General features: G+C 46.0%; 1 protein-coding gene and 2 long non-coding RNA genes across 4 annotated transcripts in view; 1 reads left to right on the top strand and 2 right to left on the bottom strand.

The window, feature by feature from the left end:
• The window catches only part of LOC128326908 (uncharacterized), a 41,284-nt gene extending 32,566 nt beyond the window's left edge, over window positions 1-8,718 (top strand). Inside the window, exon 2 of the long non-coding RNA XR_008308324.1 lies at window positions 8,281-8,718. This is a non-coding gene — a long non-coding RNA (uncharacterized LOC128326908). The remainder of the gene's footprint in view (window positions 1-8,280) is intronic.
• The window catches only part of LOC128326907 (uncharacterized), a 52,525-nt gene extending 27,004 nt beyond the window's left edge, over window positions 1-25,521 (bottom strand). Inside the window, exons 1-2 of the long non-coding RNA XR_008308323.1 lie at window positions 25,333-25,521; window positions 20,695-20,930 (exon numbers count right to left, since the gene is read on the bottom strand). This is a non-coding gene — a long non-coding RNA (uncharacterized LOC128326907). The remainder of the gene's footprint in view (window positions 1-20,694; window positions 20,931-25,332) is intronic.
• TMEM178B (transmembrane protein 178B) overlaps window positions 1-26,484 on the bottom strand; it is a 458,207-nt gene that overhangs the window by 193,833 nt on the left and 237,890 nt on the right. The window lies entirely within an intron of this gene.

Genomic DNA, 26,484 nt, shown 5'->3' with positions numbered 1-26,484 from the left:
ACACTCTGGCATCTCCAGGTAGGGCTGGGACTGGGAGAGACACCTGCCTGAAACCTTGGAGAGCTGCTCCCTGTTAAGTGACAACACTGAGCTAGATGGACCAACGGTCTGACTCAGTATAAGGCAGCTACTGTGTTCCTAAGGACCTTCATGTGATAAGCAGAGGATGCCTAAATCAAACCACATTAAAGTGGTGCACACTTACCAGACAGCAAGCCCCAATGAGTAAGCCCCTTATTTCTGGATAAAGGGAGGTAAGATTAGATGAAGGTCCAGATAAGATGGAGGTACTTATTATTGTGTGGGGTCGGAACTCAGGAGACAATATTGATCTGCCGGTTCCGGATGGCGTCATGCTCCCCCGGAAGGAGGGAGCAGTCTGGGGGTGCTTCTGGATCCAAATTTCTCCCTGGTGTCCCAGGTTGAGTGAGGCAGTGGCAAGAGGTGCTTTTTATCAGTTTCGGATGATATGCCAGCTATGTCCATTTGGTGGCAACTCGGGAACAAGCCTTCTCTGTTGCCGCCCCATAACTTTGAAATGCGTTCCCTTTTTAAATAAGAGCCTCCCCATCTCTGGCAACTTTTAAAAAGGCACTGAAGATGCATTTATTCACCCAGCCTTTTAATTAGATTTATGGTTTAAAGTTTTAGTGCTAGTTTTAAATGACTTTAACGTTAATGTTTTTAATGTTTAAATGATTTTAATTGTTTAATTGATTTGGTTTTGACTTTAACTCTTAATTGATTTTAATTGTTTTTATTTGTTGTAAACCACCCTGGGCTATTTTTGGAGGGGCTGTATATAAATCATATCAAATCAATAAACAAGCCTTGTATAGGCTTGCTCTGCACCTGCCCTTAAGCTGCTGAAATTTCCCGGCTATGCCATTGTCTGGGTGGAATGTGGAGATGGTGAAGTATCCTTAATTAAGGAGTCCATGTCCTTCTCTTGAAGTTAAAAGGAGAGGTTGGTGTTAATTTAGCCCCCTGCTTGGCATCATAGGTACCATCAGAGCATCTGTTGAAAACGGGGGGGATTGGGGGGGGGTTGGAAGTAACTAGAGAGACTATAGCAGGACAGGAAAACATACACATTTGTACTCCCAGGCAATAACTCTATCCATAACTGGAAGTATGCGAAGAAACTATAATTGGTACACAGCTTCTATCTCTCAGTTTCATTTTGGGCTGGGATAATTGCTACTTGGGAGCTGGGAAGGTTTCTTTTCCAGTCAAAGAGAGGCAATGGGTACTTTAAAATAAAGTTTTTGTGGGCAAGAGATGGTGTTTCATCATTCGGACAAGAAATGACCTTACGCTGCAAAATGAAGAGCTGTCTTTAAATAACAAACTGATGGCTCCCTGCAGTGAACATAATACTACACTTTGCACCATGACTGATCTTTAGTCTTCTATTGAAGAGGCCTCAGTAAAACTATTAACTTCTCCAGGGGAAAAAAATTGCTTTAGGGACGCAGAACCATGTATCATAAATACATATGCATGCTTCCAAAAATAGCCCATAGGAATAAGGTATCTCCGAAACCCACATCTATATACACACCCAATGTGTCTTCAGTATAACTTATTACACATAAAAACTTCAGCCATCCAGCCACACATGAATCCTGAGTCAGACCATCATTCCATCTAGATCAGTACTGTCTATTCTGACAGACAACACCTGTCAAGCATTTTGAGGCAGAAGTCTTTTCCAGTCCTACCTGGATATCCCAGGGATTAAAACTAGGACCTCCTGCATGCAAAGCACGCGCTCTAATGCAGAACTGCATCCACTCCCCTGAAATGGAGAAAAGGAGATGACCTTTTCTCTAGTCTTTTATTTAGTTGACAGCTAAAGATGTTCCCTCTGTGGGCACTGATGCCTAAACAATGTTTCTCTAATGACTGCTAATGCCTAGTGGCTACCAGCTATTACATACCCCACTTGCCTGGGTGGAGATGGAGAGAAACAGAGGCAGTTGGAATGCAGCCAATGAAGCCTGAGTTTTTCAGCTGACTAGAGTACTCCAAGGGTGATCTATGTTTTTGAGGAACTGATGCTGCTTTATTAATGCTGACTGCGGGGTGCTTGCCTGCTCCCCTAAGATCAACTTGAAGAATTACTTGTCTGGCCTGGCCATCCAAGGTTTTCAAATTGTATTTAAGTATTTTAATTGGTTTTAAATTGTGTCAAAATTCTTTTTATATTGTTTTAAGTAGTGTGTTTTAAATGATGTTTGTTTTTATGTTTTTTAAACTAGTTGTACACCGCCCAGAGCCTCTGGATGGGGCGGTTTATAAAACAAACAAACAAACAAACAAACAAACAATATTTGTCAACAAGCAGATTTTACAAAATGCCGTAGAGTCTCCAGTATTGATTGATTGATTGATTGTTCTATTTTTATACCGCCTTTCATTAAAACAATTTCAAGGCGATTTAGGAAACATTTAGTTCTTCTCATTTAAAAAAAACTCATCGCAGCCTTTCATGGAACGTTCTAGCACCTGAAGAAATGGGGAGCCATGCATTTCTCCAAGTATCTCATGCATATAGCATTGAAAACATCAAGGAGAATAATTAAAACTTCTTAATACATCAGACTCCAAGACGGTTGATCTGTTAGATGACAAGGAAGTGAAAGGGATTTATGGAGATTCAGAGAAGCTGGATGAGCTCTTTGCATCTGTTTTCATGGCAGAGGATACTGAGTGTATACCCGCTCCTGAACCAAGTTTCTCATGGATGGAGGCTGAATAATTGAGTCAAACAGAGGTAACAAAAGATGATGTTCTAAACTATATTAAATTTTTTAAAAAAATTTCAGGGCCAGACAGCTTCCACCCAAGGGTTCTTTAAAAACTCAAAAGTGAAATTGCTAATCTCCTAGCAAAAATATGTAACTTGTCCCTAATATCAGGCACTGTACCAGAGGACTGGAAAACAGCAAATGTAAAACCAATTTTCAAAAAGGGATCCAGAGAGATCCAGGAAATTACAGGGATGGTTAGTGTAATGTTTGTTCTGGGTAAATTGATGGAAAGCATACTTAAGGATAAAATTGTTAAACATATAGAAGAACAGGCCTTGCTGAAAGGGAACCAGCATGGTTTATGCAACTCTTGCCTCACTAACCTCTTGGAGTTATCTGAGAGCTTCAATAGGCATGTCGATAAAAGTGATCCTGTTGACATAGTATACTTGGATTTTCAAAAAGCTTTTGAAAAAGTTTATCATAAAAGGTTCTTAAGCAGTCATGGGATAAGGGGGAGGGGAGGTTCAGGTGTGGATTGGTAACTAGTTGAAGGACAGGAAGCAGAAGGTAGGAATAAATGGACAGTTTTCACAATGGAGGGAAGAAGAAAGCAGAGGTCCATTTTTAATTTATTAATAAATGATCTAGAAGTTGGGGTAAACATCTGCAAGAGGACTGAAGTTAAGCAGCCAAAAATCATAGGAACTTAGGAACATAGGAAGCTGCCTTATACAAAGTCAGACCATTGACCCTTCCAGCTCAGTATTGTCTACACAGACTGGCAGCAGCTTCTCCAAGGTTACAGGCAGGAGACTCTCTCAGCCCTATCTGGAGATGCCAGGGAGGAAACTTGTAACCTTCTGCATGCAAGCATGCAGATGCTCTTCCCAGAGTGGCCCCATCCCCTGAAGGGAATATCTTACAGTGCTCACACATGTAGTGTGCCATTCAACTGTAAACCAGGGTGGACCTTGCATAGCAAAGCGGACAATTCATGCTTGCTACCACAAGACCAGCTCTCCTCTGATCACTTTAGTCAGGTGCTACAATGCTATCACCCATTTGCCATCTCTAGAGGGGTAGACATTGACCCAAACCACTATGAGCATTCACCCCCTGAGATGTTACTGATGGGCAGAATTTATGGGCCCGGCTCATGGCCTACATGGAAATGCACTTCTTGTCCTCGTCTACAAAGAACTCCCTTCCCCTAAGATGAGGAACTACAAGAACAATGCTCAACTCCCCTCCATCTGTCTCCTTTCAGAACTGCAACGAAGCTTTTCATTTTTCATTAACAATTTCAGTTTTTGGCAGCACCGCCTGCTATCCATATTAGGGACAGACTTGTGCACGTTGGCTTCACTACCAGTTTTGCCTGCTATGCCTCAGCAGCCTTGCTATGATTGCCAAGTGCAAGAACAGCCAAGAAGGTAATGCTGAATAAACTTTTCTGCAATGCCCACTATCGATTTGACAGCTGTATGAGAAACCAGGGTGTACGTTTGGTTGTATGCGTGCTCAACTTTTCCCCTGCACTGTGCTCAATTACAAATGAGACTGGTGACTGCAGAATTACGGATACGCCATAACTCCCTCCCTCTAATACATCCTGCCTTCCCCTTAAATATGTATTTCACCCGGGGTTATACTAGATTCCGAGCATGACTGAAGCCCAGCCTCTAGCAGCAGCTTGGCAGCCTGCCATAAATCAATAAGTTCTCTTTAGAGTTCTACCTTCCAAAAATATTTACTGTACATAATTTAATATCATACTCTCCCGGATAAAGAGCTGACACATTTAATTACCTGGCTCAAGTGCTCTCCTTCGATAGAATATATGGCACTCACGGCCAAGAACGCCACCTTTATGCTTGGGTCCATGATAACTACTTTTCTGGGGTCTACTTTATGCTTGGGTCCATGATAACTACTTTTGCAACTCTGGAAACAGAGCTTGCTGGAACCAGCCACAAAGCACGTAAAAGGGAGAACATGCTTTCTGAACAAGATGAACCCATTCATGTTCAATCATCAGACTACGATCAAAACAGAGGCTCTTGTCTGTCAGCCTTGCTCACATAGCATGGCAAAGGAAATCTCCTGGCTTTTTAATATATCCCCCCCCCTTTTGCTGGGCCTCTTCATTCATTCGAGCAGGGAAATCTCCAAATGTAACAGAACCTGGAGAAGCTGGTCTTACCAGACAAAAATGTATTCCTTGCTAAAAGGTTCTGCATCCAGGTAATCTAGATCTTTTCTGGGCCATGAAATGATGAATCTCCTAAGCTGTATATATTATTCAAATTCTAATTTGTACTAATGGCCCACACACCTTCATTTACAGAAATTACAGACAAATGTGCACTCCAGTAAAATCCAAAAAGAAAGAAAGAAAGAAAGAAAGAAAGAAAGAAAGAAAGAAAGAAAGAAAGAAAGAAAGAAAGAAAGAGTTAAAACAGAAAAAATCTCCAGTAGCTGAATGATTAAAAAAAATAGTTACAATTGTCACACTTAACAAAATTTAAATGCAGTTAAAATGACCAATACCCACTAACTGTTCAAAGCAAAAAAGGTAAGCAAATGCAAGCAAATAAATAAATAAATGCAACATTTACAACTGATTCAGTTACATAAGCTTGCATATCTATAACCAGGAAGGCCATATACATGCTAATGACCTCCCTAGAAAGGAGCCACAGGTAATATAAGGCTATCTCTTTTATCTATAGAAAAAATCACACAGCAATCATACACAGGATAAAGTTCCTAATTTCTCTCTTCTACAAGGACACAATCAATTTGCATAAGGAATACCATTGTATCTCTCTTCTTAAGTAGTTGAAGGAAGAACATTAAAGAGGAGTGGTATATGCACTTCCCCATAGTCAGTGACCTTACGTAATTGGTACAGCTTCCTTGTAGATTCAGGAAAGGGCTGTGTGGTTCAATGGAAAAGCATCTACTTTGGGTGCAGAAGATCCCAAGTTCAATCTATTCCATCACCAGGTACAACTGGGAAATCTCCATCTGAATCCCTGGAGAGCTGCTGCCAGGCACCGTAGACGATCTTGAACTAGATGGATCAATGGTCTAACTCTATATAAAGTTGTTTCCTAGATTTTCAATCTGTAGCAGCAGGTGCGGGTGCCGCGGGGTGATGGTGATGGCAGGAGGCACCCTGGCGGAGGCAAATGGACTCCATGCATGTGCAGAGGCCAGCTGAGTGGTGGAACCGATCCTCCACCACAGTGTGAGTTGGGCGGCATGAAGCTGCTGGTAAGAGCTTTCAGATACAGCAGTACAGGAGGGAAGCGCCTACTAATTTACACTTCAAGGTGCCTCCCACCGCTGCAACAGCCACCACTGTTTTCAGTTTATAACAATCCCCAAGTATAAGGGAGGACAACACTTCTGAACATTTGCTAAAGAATTCTGACAGCCAATGTCTGAAACCTATTGGCATGAAAAGTATTTAGCCTTGTTGTGACCCAAGAAATAATACCAGGTCCCAACATACCATAGGAGCAAAAACTGTATTCCAGAGGTTTCCTGTATAAAAATTAAGGAAACTGAGCAAATTTGCACTATTTTACTTGTTTTGCATAACTTATTCCACCGTAAGGAGTATTTTGTACAAATGACTCCATTTCTGCAGGGCATGGAAGCCTCACCATGAAAGAGTAGAAATCTTTTCCAGTGTCCCCTCTTGCTTCTGAAGTTGCCTACACATATTCAGGAATATCTGTGCAGCCATAAGAACTGGAAACTTGCTTTAAAAAAAAAAAAAGAACACTGAATTCAGGAATTCACAGGATGCTGAATTCTTTAACCTACACTTAGTATTTAATCTGCATTTAGTACTACATTTAGAGCTGGGTCTCATGATCAGTGAGACCCAGTTTGGGAAGCTCAGTGGGGAGACCGGGCTAAGCCTGCTCTCCCTGCAGACAATCAGGGCGGGAGCACTGGGTGGCTGGATTGGCCACCCACACGATTGCCGGCACCATGACGGAGCCGGTGGGGGCTGGAGACTTTGGGAGCCGTGCGGCCCCCAGAAGCCCCAGTATGCCCTGTGCAAGTGCGCAGGGCATACTGGGGAGACCCCAAGCTGGGGGGCTGCTTTTCAGCCTCCCGCTGGGGGTCTATTCATGAGTAACAGCAGCGCAGAGCTGTGCCGCAGCTACACACAATTAAAAAAACCGGGTTTGTGGAGCGCTCGTTCTGCAAACCCAGTTTTAGGGGTGGGCTACTTGAGTGGGATACCCGCTCAAGAACCACCAGGCTCGCAGCCTGGCTCGCAGCTAGCGGAGGCTAGCACGATTTTCTATAATCATGTGAATAGAATCTTAGTGGGGTTTTTCACGAGCTTCCACAGAATTTGTTAGCGTAGAGACGGGCAGTGGCCCATGGACAGATTTTTTGGTGACTCCCACCATTGTTGCCACCACCCCTATCCTCTGCACACCTGCCTGCCCACCAGCACCCCTCCCTCCCTCTGCAGCCTCCCACCTCCCTCCCCATTGCCGTTGTCAGCAAAGAGCCTGAATATAGGCTAATTACATCACAGTGCTATGTGCTGATGATGTCATTAGCCCTCGTTGCCAGCTTTTTCCCACCAGGGCAGAGGGTGGGCAGCTGCGGAGGCAGGTGGTGTGCAGCTCCCCCAGCCCTGGCCCCATTGGGTGGCCCATGATCACCGCACACGGTTGACCAATGGTAGATCTGCCCCAATAGAACTGCAGCACATACACAGCTCTGCTTATCTCCTCATCTCTCTGTAAGATACCAGGTGATCCTGAACCAGGGACTCTAGCAGCACAGATTCTGGTATCTTGATCCTGGCACCACCGCCAAGGCAGCTCCCAGGCAGCCTGACCTCTGCTGTGCTGTATCGCCGCCTATATAATGGGTGGTCCTTCCTCAATAACGATCATGTGAACAGGCTTAAAAACTTTTAATGTTCCCCGCTGAAACAAACAATCCAGATGGTCCATCTTCGGGATCCCTGACTATCCCATTAATCAACATTTTTCATTTTAACTCAATCATATTACTCCCCACACCTAATGAGAATGGATTTCTCCTCTCCTGCATTTTGGATCTTGTCATCAGAACCCCACAACATTCATTTGGGCAGAGAGACTGACAATCCTACTTGCCTATTTGCTAGGGACAGAATGTCTGTCATTTTAGCGGGTTGTGGACTGGAATCAATAACGTAGCTGTGGACTGGAATCAGATATGAACAAATCCAGAATTATGGAGTAAGAAGGAATGCAAACGCATGCTTGCCTGGATCCTGAAATGGGCCATTGATTCAGCCTAGTGGGAGTATTAAGGAGACACACAATGATTTGACTTAGCACACTGCTGAGCAGGGCACTAAATGTGGCACAACACTATAATCTCCTGCAACCTAGCCTAAGTACATGCACATGAAATAACTGCATATTCTCCCCGTTTTTTCTGCCTCCACTACCCTCCCTTCTCCTATGGTCTCCTTTGTGTCTATTTCTAGATTGCAAGTGACTGTGCTGTGGACCTCTTCGGAGCAGGGACCTGCCCTCTCATCTGTTGCAACGCACCATGCCATGGATGGATCGATAGAATAATAACACTCCGTACAATACCTACGCCTGTTTCCCTGATCCTCCCTTTCATCCTCAGTGGCTAACTCTGACTGACCCCCAAGAACAACTCATCAGAGTCCCCTGCTTTGTTTAGCTGTTGGCAGTAAACCAGCTATCAACTTCCATTGCCATGGCAACTAGTGCTTTGTCATCTTTTCCTCAAAGCTTCCTAATTAGACATCCTGCAATTTGCAATTTTCCCCCTATAAAATATGAGGGTTGAAAAAATGAAGAACAACATTTCTTAAGAGCGCTAGTGAATCAGCAGTCTTTAAATATCATTGCTTTCCCAAATAAGAATGTATATAAGAACTACAAAACAAAAAGTGTGTGTGTGTTTTGCTATGCAGCTGTTCCCCTTTTTTCTATCTTTAAACCTAAAAACCCCCACTGATTTTCCTCATTCGATAAAGGTATGCTTTTAGATTTTTATGCCATCCTTAAGAGTAGAGATTTGAACATTCATGGATGTTCCATCTTGTACATTAATAGAAAAGATTTCAGAAACATCTTTTGGGAAACAGGATAAAGCCTGATTCATAGCAAAGGTAGGGGGATGTGGGGAAGACAAAAATGTGAATCCAAACCATGTAGATGCTGCTCCATAAAGACTGTTGTTCACTACACATGGCCCACAATAAGTCTTGAACTAGTGGCCATAGGGATTTCAAGCAATGTATGCACCTCCATCTAGCTCTGGCCAAAGGCAAAACTGCAAGAAAACTAGTCACCCCAGCCAAGGAAGCTTTGTTTCACCAAAAAAAGTCCAGACATAGTCTGAGGGCACATGATACACCAATCTTACGGAAGCTAAGCAGATCTAGATCTGGTCTGTGCCCAGATGAGTGACCACCTATGATGGAAACAAGGTGATATATAATAAAATAAAATAGGCCAGAGATCAGAGGATAGCTTTTGGACCCTACAAAGGGTCAAATTTCAGGTCAAATATGCTCACTGATCTAAACTACTAGGAGACCTAAGGGTCTTTCACATGACCCATGGGGCTTGGGCTGGGGAGAAAGTAGGACCAGTCCTAACTTAACCCACATGACCGCTGCTTGCCACACTGCTTGCCATGCCGCTCCCAGGCGACCTGGCAGGAGGGCACCAGGATCGGTTCCGATCCCAGCATTCCACATGACCAGCCCTACCCGGGTAGAGCTGGTTGTGTGAACGCCCCCCTGATCTTGTATACAGATAAGAAACACAGAAAGCTGCATTATACTGAGACCATTGATCTGTCGAGCTCAGTATTGTCTGCCTGGCAGAGACGCTCCAGGATTTCAGATAGGGGTCTTGCCCAGCCTGGAATGCAGATGGGATGGCCAAAAGAGGCAAGCTTCCCCAGGGCCCCATAAGGTTGAGGGCCCTCAGCACACTATAATTATCTATTCATCTTCTCCTCTCATTTTTGAGGAGTTTCCAAAACACATCATCTCATCCTCTACCCTGCCCAACCCATCTCTCCAGTCCACCTAAATAGGAATTAAATTATCACTTCCTCCCGGAAACTCTGCTTGCAAAGCAGATGCTCTGTCACTGAGCTACAGCCCCATCCCCACACTTATATTAACTTTGCATTCTTGGTGTGTCCAGCTTTTGAAAAATCTGCAGGAGCTAATCAGAAGCAGCATCATTACAGAAGAACAGGCAACATTTGTTTGCGTAGTGAGCCCTCCTGGGCCCTCTTTCAGACATGAACCCTAGGCTCTCCTTCAGACGTGTACAGAGAATCCAGGCCAGGCAGCTGGAGCCTGCTAAAATTATTTCAATAGGAATGGCATTGGTGTGATCTTTCTAGGCTTCTTACGAACTAGTGGGGAAACTAGAGCTCCATACATCAGCTGACATCCTGCCTAAACATTTGTCCATGTGCCGGGAAGGAACAGGTCTGTTGCAGAGAACTTCCTAAGCTCTGTAGTGCCAATTGTGTGTGGGGGGGGTGGGTGGGTGGGGGTGTGTGATATTCATTAATTTCTCTGTTCTCCAGAAATGCCCTGCACCACCCAAAAATTTATCCCTGAAGGTCACATAGCTCTCGGGGGCATATTTTTGAGTGGCGCAGGACACTTTCAGGGGAAGAAGAGATCAGTACAAATCCTAACCACCCCTTGTTGTGATAAGCACTCCAGCACTCAGGAAACTCTTCACAACAGAGATGCTGGTTCCTTGCAGGTAGGCACACAGTTAGGCAGGATGACAACTAATGATGATACTTCAGTAGATTTTGAATTCCAGGGGGCAAGCACTCCCTTCCCCTGACACACACATAAACCCATGGATAGGTGGCCACTATTTTTGCTTTGCAGATAGGGCTGGCACATTTGTCCAAGAGAATTCCTGGACACAGCCATTCGCCAGGGGTGGGGGTGGGGTGTTTTAAAACCCTGCATTCCACCACAATAAATAATCAAAAATATATCAAATAAATATAATGACAGTAACATAAACACAGGTGAGAAATGAAAGAAACTTGTACTAAGTGTTTAATTTGTTTAATAACAGTTTGTAAAATGGAAAAGGAAAAGGAAAGTTTGTGCCGTCGAGTTGGTGTCAACTCCTGGCAACCCCAGCACCATGTGGTTTTCTTGGTAGAATACAGGAGCAGTTTTACCATTGCTATATCCTGTGCAGTATGAGATGATGCCTTTCAGCATCTTCCTATATCACTGCTGCCTGATATAGAAGTTTCCCATATTCTGGGAAACAGGCCAGTGGGGATTTCAACCAACAGCCTCCTGCTTGCTAGGCAGGTTGCTTCCCCGCTGCACCATTAGGTTAACTGGTTAAATACAGTTGGACTTGGAACATTGTTGTTTAAATACAGCTGCTTAAATACCACTGCTTAAATACAGCTGGAACATTTAGTTTTTTCTTCTATACTTGGTATCCTTGTATTCCTGCCACCTTCAACAAACCCTCGCTAGCTAGAGATGACCAGGAAAAGAAGGGGCTTACTGAGCCATAGAGAGAGAGAGAGAGACAACCTATCAGTCAGCAGCACTGGTGCCAGAGAGAGGGTAAGAATATGGGGCTTTGAAACATTGACACTATGCTAGCTAGGGATATGCAAACAGGTTGGACGTTGAATGCATTCAATGTTGAACTGGTTCAGTTTGACCGTTCAAGGTCATGAGAACATAAGAACATAAGAACGGCCCTGCTGGATCAGGCCCAAGGCCCATCTAGTCCAGCATCCTGTTTCGCACAGTGGCCCACCAGATAAACCTGGTGGGCCGATAAATCTGGTCGAACTGAACCATCCCGTTTGGTCCAAACCCAGACCAAACAACCCCCGACAGTGCGGGGGGTTCGCAGACTTTTTTTTTTAAAAAAAAAAATTAATTATCCCCTTCAGGGGAGTTGTTGGATGTGGCTGGTGGGGGAGGTCCATGGAAGTGCCCCCTTCCCCCACTGGCCCGTTCGGGCCTTCCCCTGCCGGCACAGTGGCCACTTTGGAGGCCACCACGCCTGCGCAATTGGCCTCTGCATGACCCAGGCACTGGGCCGGGTCCGAACCAAACTGGACCCGCTGGTTCTGTGCACACCCTTATATCTAGTTACAATGACTGGAGAGAAGCACCAGAAAAACTGATAAAACTCATTAAAGCAAATCTTCCCACGCAAATTCCTGCACATTTCGTATCCAGGGCAACACGATTCCTACATTCCTAGACTGTCCAGACCAATTCTGGACATGTGGCAATCTTATATGCAGATGATATATTGAAGCTGAGAAACAAGAATGAATAAAATAGGAAAATCTGATCACCAGTGTCCCAGATCTAGGACCAGCCACTGGTTCACTTTGGCTGCTTCTCTAATCCTAAACCTGGCCTCCACTATATATTCCAGAAACAATGCTTCCTCCTGCCACCCCCACCCCAATATTCAGAGGGAAAGATTGAAATCCTTGGTTGAAAAGAAAATTAATATTCTGTTGCAGTATGTTCACTTATTAAAATCCTCTCCTTGTGACATCATTATAATCGCCACAGCAATTAATTGCGTATTCACAGAGACTTAGGATTTCAAATGGAAAGGAACAGGCAGTGGCAAAAGTTGAGTTGTTTTCATGAAAATTTCCCTTGGAGAAAAGAGGTGGGAAATGAAAATCACTGGAAATATAATGTGCAATCTAATTAGCCCACATTTTCCAATGAGACATTAGTGGGTCATTAACATTTACTCCTTCAGTCCTCATATTCTTAAGTCCAACCCTATGAACTATCGCAATGTGCAACCCCCCAAAGCAAAATGCTATATGCCTCACACAGAATTTAAATGAGAAGATGACCAGACATCCAAGCCACCAGCTCTGAACAAAAGCTCTGTAACGGCTTTTAATTTGGCAGAAGCAGGCTTTTAATAGCTGTCTTTAGTTCCTAGCAAAAAAAGCAAGTACCTTGCCTGAAATTAGTACCTGCTTTAGGATACAAAAGGTGGCAATTATTTTTTCTTTCCCATCTCAAACTGACTATAGCAACACTTGCCGTAATTAGGGCTGCCAGGTCCAAATCCTTCTGAAAGAGCTCTGTCCTGTACGTTTAAGAGCTGTACAGAAGAAGAGCAATTTGCCTGTTGCAGCTTTTCCAGTCACAGAGCTGAAGTGATTGGAGAAGCTATGCCTGGTGAGATTTCCCTTTCTATGTACCTCTTAAAACCCTGAGCCTCCTCAAGGTCTGGATTGGGCAATCCTAGGAACATAGGAAGCTGCCTTCTACTGAGTCAGACCATTGGTCCATCTAGCTCAGTCTTGTCTACACAGACTGGCAGTGGCTTCTCCAAGGTTGCAGGCAGGAGTCTCAGCCCTATCTTGGAGGTGCCGGGGGAGAACTTGGAACCTTCTGCATGCAGATGCTAAGAGGAATATCTTATAGTGTTCACATGTAATCTCTCATTCAACTGCAAACCAAGGCAGACCATTATTCCTGGCTATGGGCCACTTTGTGTTGGGATTATAGGAGTTGTAGTTCAAAGACATCTAGGGGGTCTAAGTTGAGCAGGCCTGGTGTAGAAAATAGGCTTGTTCACATGACTGCCAGCAGGGTAGAAGTGCCAGGCCTGGGTAGGAGAGCCAGGTGTGCTCCCAATTTTTGGTTATGTGCTTGCAAACATGAAGGTAGGAGATGGGGGGAATGATCACGAGCAAGGCAGCAGCTGGATAGGACAAGCACACCCTACCCAGATTCCACCCCAAGCTTTTTACCGAGGTTGGAGGAAATGCTATCCTACCAAGCCGCTGGCCCACACACAAATAATTCTGCCCACCTCCTACCTTAATGTTTGCAAACACATGACTGGTAATCAGAAATATGCCCAGCTGTCCTGCTTGGGCTGGGCTCTTTTCCTATCCTACCAACTGAGCTAGATGGACCAATACAGGGGCAGAGCTATAATAGGGCAGATGGGTTCAAGGAACTCATCATGCCCTGCATCTGGCAGCCACTGTGTGTCCAGGAAGAGCCATCAAGCTCTCCCCTCCCCATGGCCGGAGCTCCCACCACTGCCGCCGCCACCCACCCACTGCCGCTGCCAGCCACCTTCTTCGACCACTTGTCCCAGGCCCATCCTCCCAGGCCCATCAGCTGGGCTCCCGATAGGTCAATGGAAGGAGAGTAGGTCTGGGAGAGAGGTGGCAGGAAGTAGAAGCGGCCAGTGGCAGTGGTGATGGTGGGTGGCCAACTGAAGTGGGGGGTGAACATGGGCATGTGTGGAACGGGAGGGGTGTGCAGGCATGCGGATACTATGGGTTCAGACGTAGCATGGGTTCAGATGTAGTATGTAGCCGGGTTCAGACGTACCATGTAGCCAGGTTTAGATGTAGCATGGAACTGCAGGGCCAATGGATCCATGGTTCTTCCCCCACCCTTTCCCATCCGCATGTGCACATTGGGAAGAGGGAGTACGAGACTGCATAGAGATGGGGGAGGCAGCTGTGTGGGCTTCCTTCTTGACAGAAGGGCAGCCCACACAGCCAATTGGGCCAGAGTGAGAGGAGCATCCTCCCTCAACTCCAGTTCTGTTGGGTCCAAACTGCAGTGCCAGCGTTCAAACATAGTGTGGGAAGTGCTAAACCAGAGTTAAGGGTGGCAAAGCTCCACTTTGACTGAAGGTACAAACTGGAGTTTGGTGAGAGAAACCACTGGTCCCTTTTCACCTTTCACTCCGGTTTGCCAAGTTTGGATGTGTGGCTTTGGAAACCGGAGGTGATGGGTCCTCTGGTTTCTCAGTACGTCCGAACTTGGCCTATGTGAACACAGGTCCACCCTCCCCTCCCTATGCCCCTGGACCAATGGGTTGATTCTGTATAAGGGAGCTTCCTATGTTTCTGTTTGATAGGAGTACACCCTTTTGCAAGACCCAAGGATCCAACCTTGTTTTACCAGACAAAAGGGAGTTGTTTTCATTGGTGGATTTTTCTTCGGGAAAGGAGAGCTGATCTTGTGGTAGCAAGCATGACTTGTCCCCTTAGCTAAGCAGGGTCTACCCTGGTTGCATATGAATGGGAGACTCGAAGTGTGAGCACTGTAAGAGATTCCCCTCAGGGGATGGAGCCACTCTGGGAAGAGCAGAAGGTTTCAAGTTCCCTCTCTGGCTTCTCCAAGATCAGGCTGAGAGAGAGTCCTGCCTGCAACCTTGGAGAAGCCACTGCCAGTCTGTGAAGACAATACTGAGCTAGATAGGCCAATGGTCTGACTCAGTATATGGCAGCTTCCTATGTTCCCCGTTTTGCTCATTCCCAATATGGCTGTTACAACACCTCTGTCTGCATTAGGAATCATTCCAGCATGACGCCTCAGTCAGCAGTGTCCATGCCTCCAGCTGCTCCTAGAAAAGCACCAGGTATGAACCAAATAGGACCCTTATTTTTAATAAGTATTCTGGTCTCAATGTGCAGCTAATAGTTCCCTGTTAATAGAACCAGCCCAAGGGTGAGGAGAAGGGAGGGAGAGTTTATGAATATGTATGAAGGGAAACCAGTTTGGCAGAGTGAGCCCCTTTTTAACAGCCTTCATTATCTTCTTTCTCCATTCTCCTGATGAATCAATTGTATTGGAAAGGAGGCATCTTGTTAGTGTTCTCAGCTGCCACTCACACACAATCAGACTCCAAAGCATAATTTAAACTCAAATATAGCCACAATTGGAGAGAGGAAGGAAAACGCGTGCACATACAAACACACACCTTCTTTTGGAAATGATTTGGCAAGGCGGTGAATGGAGAAAATTGGAAGCCCTCCCAACACGAATCCAGGGAGTGTCTTTATGCTTTAGGTACCTCCTTATGCTTTAGGCAGCAACTTGTTTTAGGGAAGAAAGGGTTCCTTACTCATCTGCAAAATATGAATGGAGGAAAGCAATGTACACTTTCCCCATAGGACCCCACCACTGTGAAGTCTGGTGTCTGTGGAGTATAAGGTACAGTACAACAGAAAGAGATGGGAAAATAGGAAGCTACCCAGTACCGCGTCAGACCATTGGTCCACCTAGCTCAGTATAGTCTACAATGACAGGCAGCAGCTCTCCATGGTTTCAGACAGGACTCTTTCCCAGCCCTACCTGGAGATGCCAGGGATTGAACCTGGGACCTTCTGCATGAAGAGCACTGAACCATGGATCCATCCTTAGCGGAACAAGCAGAAGACAGCCAGTTTCCTAGTTGCTAGACCAGCAAGCAAGCCTGAACCAGAAGCCTTTATGGATGTTAAGGGGTATCTCCAGACCTGCTCTGAGCTATTGGTGTTATGTGGGATGGGGCTGTAGCTCAGTGGTAGAACATCTCCCGGGTTCCATCCCTGAATTCGCCAGGTAAGGCTGGAAAATATCCATCTGAAACCCTGGAACATTGTGGCAAGTCATAAAGGCAGTTCACACGATCGCTAAGAGAGTGATGCAAGTGTCCTACCCAGCTTTGTGAGTTGTGCACACTCTTGATTCTCAACCATCTGTTAGCAATCAAATAGGTAGCAGGAGCGGGAGGGGTTGCCTATGAGACAGGAGTTCATCCTACCCAGCACTTGTGCCCAGCACTTGAACGAGGTAGGAGGAAAAGCCATCCTACCCAGATCCTGTCTCGCAGACAATCACTCCTGCTTCCTGTTACCTAGTGGTTTGCTATCATGTTATCAGAAATGGGGAGCATTCACATGATGATGATGATGTACTTATGCACAGAGACCTCATGTGCCTCACACACCTTAACAACCTCATGATAGTATTGACATATGAGGTGAGGCCTTCCTGAAGCGAGGCTCAGTCAAGAAGTCCCAGAAGCATGGCAGAAATACAGACACTGTTAGCCCTTTCTCATGATCAGTGAGAAGTGCTGGAGGGCAAGTGGGGAGGAAGGCTGGAGAAGCTTACCTCCCCCATAGACATCGTTGGGTCCATGCTGGGCATGCAGATCAGCCGCCCAGATGGACACCAGCTGCCCCTGGCAGCGCAGAGGATCGGGGGCCAGGACACATTATCCCGACCCCCAGAAATCCCCTGGAAATCCCACTCAATTTCCAGCCCAGAATGTGGGGTGCATTGTGGGGATTCCCACAGTGCCAGGCGAGTGCCCGTCACTGCTACAGCACTGGCTAAAAGCAGCTGGCACTGCACACGATCAAAAAACAAGGCTAAGGGAGCGCTTGCTCCCTTAACCCCGTTTAAGAGGTGGGCTCCACAGGCGGGTTTGCCGCCGCCGCAGCACTGCCGGCAGCCGGTTGGCTCCGACAGGTTCCCATGCACAGCCAAGGCTAGTCTTGGCTGCCTTCGCCCAGTCTGGGCTGCGTGTGAGAACAGCCTGAGTGCTCTGCTTCCGCCACACCATTTCCAGAGCAGAAGCCAAGGTTTCCATCCATCCTTGCTTCTGCTAAGGCTGCCCATAAAAGGATTAGCTAGTCCTATTTGGGGAGGAGAAGAGAGCCACATCAACATTTTGGGATAAGGAAGAGTCTGATGTCTAAGAGGGAGGTGGTCTCTGGACAGTAGCTCTGATTAGGATGGCCGTGAGAAGCTCTGCATAACAAGAACAAAGGAAGAGCCCTGCTGGAAGAGAGCAAAGGTCGAGGTAGTCCAACTTCTTGCAGAGGCTAATTAGGTGCCTCTGGGAATTCCGCCAGCAGGACATGAAGGCAGCAGCCAACAGCCTTCTTCTGCTGTTGCTCTCAAACTACTGTTATTCACAGGAGAAAGAAAAGAAAGGGAGAACAGGCCACATCTTTTAACAGAGCAGGAAAACTCGGGGTGGCTGAAAATGGAAACACTGTCTGATAAATCTGCAGGCCTAACAGGATCCCAAGAACTCTGATTTTCTTTTTAAAACTTCTCTCTATTTCCAAAGGAGCTAGAAATGTTATGATAACCAGTGCACCTGCGGGTAAGTGGGAGGTACTGGCAGACCTGAGGTGACCTTTAAATATGTGAGTTTTCAACAACAACAAAAATCCGAGGGGGAAATCAAGGGAAGGGTCAAAAATCCAAAAAACTGCCACCATATAAGTCAAAGGGATGGGATGTTTGAGGGTTCAGAGTGCAGTTGACAAGCAGGTGGGCATTGCTAAAGGAACGGTGGTGGGGGGAAAGGAGGGCTTGAACAAAAGCAGCAGGGAATTTTGCAGCTTGAAGAATGCTCCCTCAAGACAGTCACAACTCCTGCTTCTGATGGGAAAGGTATGTAAAACTCTTGTTTTCTCACCAGCCATTTCATAGCTTTGTGTTTCTGAGCGGGTTAGGTTTGTAGGGAGAGGTTTGAAACATTTAAGCTCTTGAATAACATAACATAAATACAATTGTATGTGTGTGAACTCTCCTGAGGAAAGGAAAGTTCTGTACTGAATCTGTTAATCTGCTGATAATTGTACACATATGCATGCACACACAGTGCCACACAATAAACTCATAACATTCACCATTATTTGCACACCAAGAGCAACCTTTTGTTGGAGGTCCATACTTGCACGCCTTAATATTTACATCAGACTTTTAGTTCTAAACTAAAAGAGTTCCTCAAAAATACAATACAAACAAGTAAACTTTTGCCAGCATGATCAGTGGAATATTTTTCTAACAAGACTGTAAGATAGGGTTCCTTGCAGATCCCTAAGAACATCTGCCCTACATATGGCAGAAATATGGTTGCATAAGCCAGAGCATGAGATGACTTGTGGCCTTTTTTTAAAAAGCACTATATAAATATTTGTTTTACTCATTGTATGTATTCAAGTGGTGGTGAGGTATCCATTCACCATCTTGTTCATTGCAGAGAGGGAAGAGATCAGGGTTGTCAAACATCTTGGATATTATGAAGGCACTTGAGAAGTGGTGAATAAAAAGGTACCTTTTTCCTATTCCATGACTCTCAAAAGAAAGAAGAAAGTTCCACTTCGGGTCCCCTGGGCCCTTCTTTCTCTGCCTACTTCTCAGGACTGTGGCGGTGCTGAAACTCTGGTGGGAATTGGAGCCTAGTTCTGTTGGTTCATTTATATTCATTTATAGCAGCCTCTCTGTAGGATACAAGAACGTAGCGATGCAGAAGAGTTTTCAGGGGGATTGATACTGAAAATGTGCAGGTTCTTCAATAGCTTAGCTGCACAAAGTGTACAGCTAGAGTTTGCACAGCGGATGACAGATAGAGACACCTCGCTTGTACTCATCAAAGTTTGCAGGCGCTAGGGAGATGGAAGGCAAACACCTAATTTTGAAAGGGAGAAGTGCAGGCCTGAATCTTGGCCTGGAAGCCCTGTGCCTACCCCCCGAATAGAGCCTTGCCAAGGTGAGTCAGTGGTGTGAGAGAAGGACACTCTGCTCAAGGAGTTTAGAACCTAAGGGGGTCACATTAAAGATGTCCCCAGTTCAACTCTCACCTCCTGCTCAGTTATAAACTCAGTTTTGCCTTCTGGCTTTCATCAGAGCTGATCTTCTTGTAGCAAGCATGAATTCTCCTCTTTGCTAAGCAGGGTCCACTCTGGTTTGCATTTGGGTGGGAGATTGTAAGATATTACAGTGAGCCCTGTAAGATATTCCCCATAGGGGATGGGGACGCTCTGGGAAGGACAGCTGCCTGCTTGCATGCAGAAGGTTCCAAGTTCCCTCCCTGGCATCTCCAAACAGAGCTGAGAGAGACACCTGCTTGTAACCTTGGAGAAGTCGCTGCCAGTCTGTGTAGACAATACTGAGCTAGACCGAGGGTCTGGTATAAGGCAGCTTTCTCTTTTCCTAAGTTCCCATAATCCCCAGACCATTGCAGCTGGGGATGAAGGCACTGTTCCCTCTAAGACGTGCACGCACGTACACAAGTTTTTGGATGTCCGCTGTTAGTTTTAGATCCCACTCAGGTCAAATCAGGAAGGCCCCATTCTGAATGCACGTGTGCACACACTGCCTTGATACTGCCACCCAGAATAAAATTCATTCACCACAGAGATGAGAAAAATTAGAGGGACCACTGGATGATGGGAGTTTTAGTCCAACAACATCTGAGGGCTGGCCCTCCTCCAAGTGCACCTGTCAAACGAGGTGAGGGAGGTGGCTATTAGGGAGAGGGCCTTTGGGGGGGTGGGGTTGCACCGCACTTATGGAATAGCCTCCCCAGTGAGGTTTGCTTGGTTTCATCATTGTGTTCCTTTAGATGCCAGGTAAAGACATGTGGAGGTCTGCCAGGAGGAGTCTGCCCATTAGGGCATTGTGTCCTTGTATCCCTAAAGGGACAAAGAGGGTCAAAAAGCAGTGAGGGGAGGAGGGATGGATTTCACACACTGGTCTGAACTAGCCAGCCGATTCTACCCCCTTGGCAAAATATCTGAAGGGGTGCCTTACCTCATAAATTCAAAGTTTGACATGTAATCAAACTTTCAGTCTGGGAAAACTTTCTGTAAGCCTAAAACCAACAGAGATGTTTCATGGAAATTACAAAACCCCAAAGAAGCAACTGGGGGGAAATACAACATCAGAAACATTTAGAAAGCAAATTAGCAATCGGCTGCAGCAACTGCTATCACTGCATTAGGGAGGACTTCAGAGTGAAATTGACTGGAAAATGACTCAGAAACTGACTAGATCTGTTTTTCCCCTTCCTGGGTGGAACCTGGAGGCACACAAAGCAGTCAGCTGCATAAACAGCAAAGAGTAAACTGGAAGCAAATTGTTTAAAATATTCATTTACAAGCACCTAGGGTGTCCTTATTAGTAACAGGCATCAAGAAATCTCCTCGCCCTGGTTTTCAGGATGGATCCCTTTCTGCCACCAATTCATCAACCAATGGAGCTGGGCTGCCAGGAAATATGACCCACATCCCCCCGGAATCCTACCTGCCTTCCTTCATCCTCCAGCCTCTCCTTACAGTGAAACTGTTTGTCAACACACTTGCTTTTGACAGGTACTCAACAAGGGAAGCAGGTTTTCTTTCCCCTTCCTTGCTGTTATTTTACAGAGAGGCGTTCTTATTTATGCCTGTTGGTGTCGGAGTATGTGGCCCACCACTCTGGACTGAGTTTTCTTCCCTCCCGCTGATGCTCTTTGAAGGTCATTTGAAATCCATGGTGACCTGTGTGGGCAGAGAGGGGTGTGCATTGTGAGAGGGGAGTTGTTTGTGTGAGAATAGCTACAGTCTGGAAAAGAATTGTGAAGCATCATTAATTCTTCTCTTTCTTGACCCTGTGGCGGGATGCAGAGCTTTATAAAGAAAGTCTGGGATTCCAGAGAGCAGAAGAGCTGGAGCGAATCGCAAAGGCCTCTTTTTCAATGCATTTTTCACTTCTAAGACTTTTTAAAAAAATATACAAAACATATGGAAATACGGGCAAACTGTATAGTAATGTACCAAGGGATTTTTGTGATCCTGTTGAGCTTCGGGTGGTGATTGGCTGAGCTGCCCTAATGTCACAGAAGGGCAAAGCAGGCAGAAGAGTCTTCCACTGCCACTGGCTGAGTTGCTCTGCTTTAGAAAGAGAATGAATGCACAAGAGGGGAGTACTCTGCACCAGAATGAAAAACCATACAACATAGCCCCAAAGAGTACAAAATAATATAAATGTTATATTTAACAAAAAGTGCTAATGAAAAGATTCAAATGGACATATTACACTATAGAAAGAGACGGGCAGGCAGGCAGGAGGGTCAAGATCATCTTCAGATACCCTTCTTTGGTATTTCTGCTATCAGAGATAAGGCAAGTGGAGACTGAGGAAATGGCCTGTTCAGTTTTATTGCCCTGACTTTGGAATGTTCTCCCTAGGGTTGGTTGCTTAGAGCCCAATGTGATGAATGTTAGCCATCAAGCCAAGACCTCATTTACTCAGGTTTTCAATGTGCAGTAAAAGTCGCTGCTACTGTTTTAAATTGTACTTAGAGATGTGCTAAATGAACTGAACCTGAATCAAATGAGGCCCATTCAGTTTCAGTTCTATTCATTTAGAAATGAAAGGGCCAAGGGACAAGAGGTAGAGAGCTGGTGGTCTTGTGGTAGTGAGCATGAATTGTCCCCTTTGTTAAACAGGGTTTGCCTTGGTTGGCATTTGGATGAGGGACTACTTTGTCTGCTGTAAGATATTCCCCTAAGGCAGACCTGCTCAACTTAGGCCCCCCAGCTGTTTTTGAACTGCAGCTCCCATAATCCCCAGTCACAGTGGCCAATAGCCAAGGATTATGGGAATTGTAGGCCAACATCTGCAGGCGGGCTGAAGCTGAGCAGCCCTGCCCTAAGGGGATGGGGCCAAAGCTCAGTGGAAGGGCATCTGCATACATGTGTGCAATAGGTCCCGGTTTCACTCCCTGGCATCTCCACGTAGGGCTGGGAAAGACTGCTGCCTGAAATCGTGGAGAGCCGCTGCCAGTCAGTGTAGATCAGGGATTTTCAACGTTGGGTTCCCAGATGTTATTATACTTCAACTCCCATAATCCCCATCCCCAGTGGCCTTTGGTTGGGGATTATGGGAGATGAAGGCCAATAACATCTGGGGACTCAACACTGAGAATCCCTAGTATAGAAAATACTGAGCTAGATGGGCCAATGGTCTGACTTGGTATAAGGCAGCTTTCTATGCTCCTAAGTGTGGGACATGGGTAGGAATGTGTGACATGTTTTCAGAACCTCTATTTGTTGACCATACATTTTCATTTAAAAGGGGAAAAAACCCTCTTATTTTAGACTGTAGATATTACTTCCACCTGGGTCAGCAGTGGCAGGAGCACCAATGCACAGCCATTTCCTGGTAGCATTTTCTTTAACTATAACTGTCCTAGAATTTAGAGTCCTCCCAGCGCACTGTGGGTAAAAAATGGCCACCAAGAGGCAATAGTACATTGGAGCTTGTACCACTACTGACACGGGAGGTGGTGATGTCTATAGGGTAAAGTGAGAGATTTTTAAAATAATGGAAACAAGTGGGCAATGAATGGGGTTCTTAAAATGGACCCTGTTTTGTTCTCATTTATCCTTTTCATTCCTTGGCCCATATTGATTGATTGATTGATTAAGTGCCGTCAAGTTGGTGTAGACTCTTAGAGACCACATAGATAGATTTTCTCCAGGATGATCTATCTTCAACTTGACTTTTTAGGTCTCTCAGTGATGCATTCATTGCCGTCGTAATTGAGTCCATCCACCTTGCTGCTGTCGTCCTCTTCTTCTCTTTCCTTCAACTTCCCCCAGCATTATGGAGAGCTGGGTCAAGGGAGCTGGGTCTTCTTCATATAATGTGTCCAAAGCATGATCGTTTGAGCCTGGTCATTTGTGCCTCGAGTAAAAATTCTGGATATACTGACATCAAATAACCAGACTCTAGCATTTTATGTAATGCAGGCCACCAGCATTTTTAATTCCAAGGTTAGTCCCTAGAAATAAAGGCTTGCTGAAGACTACACATTCTTTCCCAACCTGACTACAGCTTCTCCTACAAAAATGGGTGAGAGTGCAATTTTCAATGGAGAAGCTTTGGTAGAGGGAGTACAGTTAACCATTCCCTTTCCCACTGGCTTTCTCCCAGTGGCTGCTGTGGTACTAATCCACGTTCCAAACTAAAATGAGTAAGACCATTTAGTCATGACTAAGATCCATTAATTTCAGTCGGACTCAGTCTGGATCCTGTTCAGATTCTGCTCTAAAAGGAAAAAATGGTGGGTGTGGTGTTTCTAAGAACATGAATACATTAACATTTGAACATGCAGATTTGTGTGATGCCACCACACAGATGAAGGAAACAGAAAGGACAATGTTAAGTGTCCTCTTATAAAAACAGCTGAAGTCTGTCAGAGTAAGATTCCCTACGTCAAGAAAATTCAAGCCTCTAAAAAAATGATTCCATACCTACGACAGATATGTTGATGGTGCTTGTGATGTTTTGCATTTTTACCCCCAGTTTTGGTTGTTTACCATGGCTGCATACATGTATTTTAAATCTAATTGTTCTGGAGCTGTGAATAATGTTATTATAATACAATGTAAGTACGTACAAGAGGTAAAGGGTTGAAGGCACTTTTATGTGACAGAGAGAGCCAGTAGTGGTGGGGTCCCTGCAGGAAGCTGGGGGAAATCCTGTTTGGAATGTTAGGAAGGAGATGACACTTAACCATCTTGGTCATGAGTGAGTTAAGATTTGGTGTTGACTCTCAGGAGGAGAAGTCAGGAGGAGACAAGGTCCTGTTCTTTAAGAGAAAGCTGTTTTTAAGATAAGCTCTTCTGTATGAGAAAGAGAGAGAGAGAGAGAGAGAGAGAGAGAGAGAGAGAGGAACAGGTTTTAGGGATGAGTCCAGACCATTCCAGAAGCCATTCTGAAGGCCTCTGGACTGGTCCGGACATGAGGGCGGTCCGGCGGTCCAGCATAGATGTGTGTGGCTCTTTAAGGGCGGGGGAGGGTGTACTTCCCCCCCCTCCGCCGCGTTTCCCTCGCCGGCGCGTTCGTTTTTATAAGCTTTTGGGGCAGCAGGATACTTCCCTGCCAACCCTTCCCCCAGTCGTCAGCAAAAGGCTACAAAAAGCCTTTTGTGCATGCGCACGTTGCGCGCACACGTCACATCTCTGCAACACACGTGCGCACGTGACATGGAGACATGATGTGCGCACACGCAAAAGGCTTTTTAAAGCCTTTTGCCGACGACTGGGGGAAGGGGCGGCAGGGAGGTATCCTGCCGCCCCAAAAGCTTATAAAAACGAATGCGTCGGCGGGGAAAACACGGCGGGGGGGGTAATTACACCCTCCCCCACCCTTAAAGAGCCCCACACACCTGTGCTGGACTGCAGCTCCGCGGTTCCGTGCACATCCCTAACAGGTTTTAGCCTAGCTCAGGAGGAATGGTGTGCCTAGATCACTCTTGGTTGAATCAGTGGCACACCTAGGTAATTATGGCGCCCGGACCGCCCTCCCCCCCGCCAGCCCCCACACGTTCTCAACTCTCCACCGCAAGGCCCCGCCATGCCAAACCGCTGCTTCCCTGTACTTTTCCGCCACTTTCCCCTGCCATATGTGCAGCCAGGGAGTGAGCCGAGCAGGCCTCCCTCCCATGGAGGTGGAAGCTGGGTCGGTCTGTCTGGCCCAGCGGCCCATGAGAACTGCAAGGCACCCCTGCACAGATGATCTATTCCAACAGCACAGGCATGTTGGAGTGCCTCGTAATTCTCAAGGGCTGCTGGGCCAGGTGGACAGGCCCAGCGGCCACTCCTCCCACCATCACCATGTGGGGGGGAGGTCTGCTCAGCTCACACAAACCCCAACTGCACACATGGTAGCTAAAGTTACGGGAAAGCGGCAGTTCGGTGCAGTGGGGCCTCATGACAGGGCGGGTGTGGAGGTGGTGGCAGGAGCCCCCCCCCTCCATTCATTTGGAGCCCCCCCCCCCAGACCTTGGAGGCCACAGACTGAGGTCGCCGCCGGTCTGGGGGTAAGAGCATCTGGGTTGAATTGGAAACTCAACAAGTCAGTTAAGAACTGAAGACCTTTAAGCTCACATACCTGGAAGCCCTCTTCCATCATTACAGCATAAGCAGTGCTCACGCTTACAGTGGGGAAAAGCGGGGAGGAAGTCACCCCCTCATGCCCAACGAACATGCTTACAGCGCCAATCGATCGAGCTTGCGGCTCACGGAATCGCCATTGAAGACACTTACGGTGCTTCTTCCTTCAGACATACAGTGCCGTAAGCATGTCCATCAGGCACAACAGGATGTGTGACAGTGGCAGGGTGGGACTTCCTCCCTGTCCCACCTGTCCTAGTAGGACTTCCTCCCTGTTCCTCCAGTGAGCACTGCTGGAGTTGTAACAACTGAAAAGGGCTAGGGAGTGTTGTGAGGAGTGTAAATTTGCCTTAGCACTTCAGGGAGAAGAGAGGAAAAAGGGGAGTTTGGTCTGTTCTGAATGTGACTTAAAGAAAGAATTTAAACTTACAGCAGTAAACAACATCGCCTGCTAAAGCTGTCATCTGAAATATCAAGTGAAACATAATCCAGTAACATTCAAGTGTACTATAAGAAATGCTTAAGAAATATTGTAATCACCAAGCATACCAGCCAATGCCAAGTTGTCAAATACCAGTTTCAAAATAATACTTTCCCTGCTGGGCCATTAGGTGGCTTCTCTGGCACCTTTCCTCACCTCATACATTAATACCAAGCCAGCTTACGGTGGGCATGAGGGACTGGCTGGTCTGGCAGATGGGACATTGCATAGCACATCAGTCCTTGTCACAACCTGCAACACAGCAGCTCAAATGACACTATAGGATTCAATTGTTAAGCACATAGAAGAACCGGACCTGCTGGGTGAGAACCAGCATGGCTTCTGCAAAGGTAAATCTTGCCTCACAAACCTTTTGGAGTTCTTTGACAATGTCAACAGGTGTGTGGATAAAGGTGATCTAGTTGACTTAGTATACCTGGACTTCCAAAAAGCTTTTGACAAAGTTCCTCAACAAAGACTCTTGAAAAAATTTAGCAGTCATGGGGAAAGGGGACATGTACATGAGTGAATTGAGAGATTTGACAATGGAGGGAAGTAAGAAGTGGGGTCCCCCAGGGATCTGTACTCGGACTGGTGCTTTTTAGTTTATTCATAAATGATCCAGAAGCAGGGGTAAGCAGCGAGGTGGCCAAATTTTCAGATGACACC

Source organism: Hemicordylus capensis, chromosome 5, assembly GCF_027244095.1.
Source record: "Hemicordylus capensis ecotype Gifberg chromosome 5, rHemCap1.1.pri, whole genome shotgun sequence".
NCBI lineage: Eukaryota > Metazoa > Chordata > Lepidosauria > Squamata > Cordylidae > Hemicordylus > Hemicordylus capensis.
This window is presented reverse-complemented; position numbering and strand designations above follow the sequence as displayed.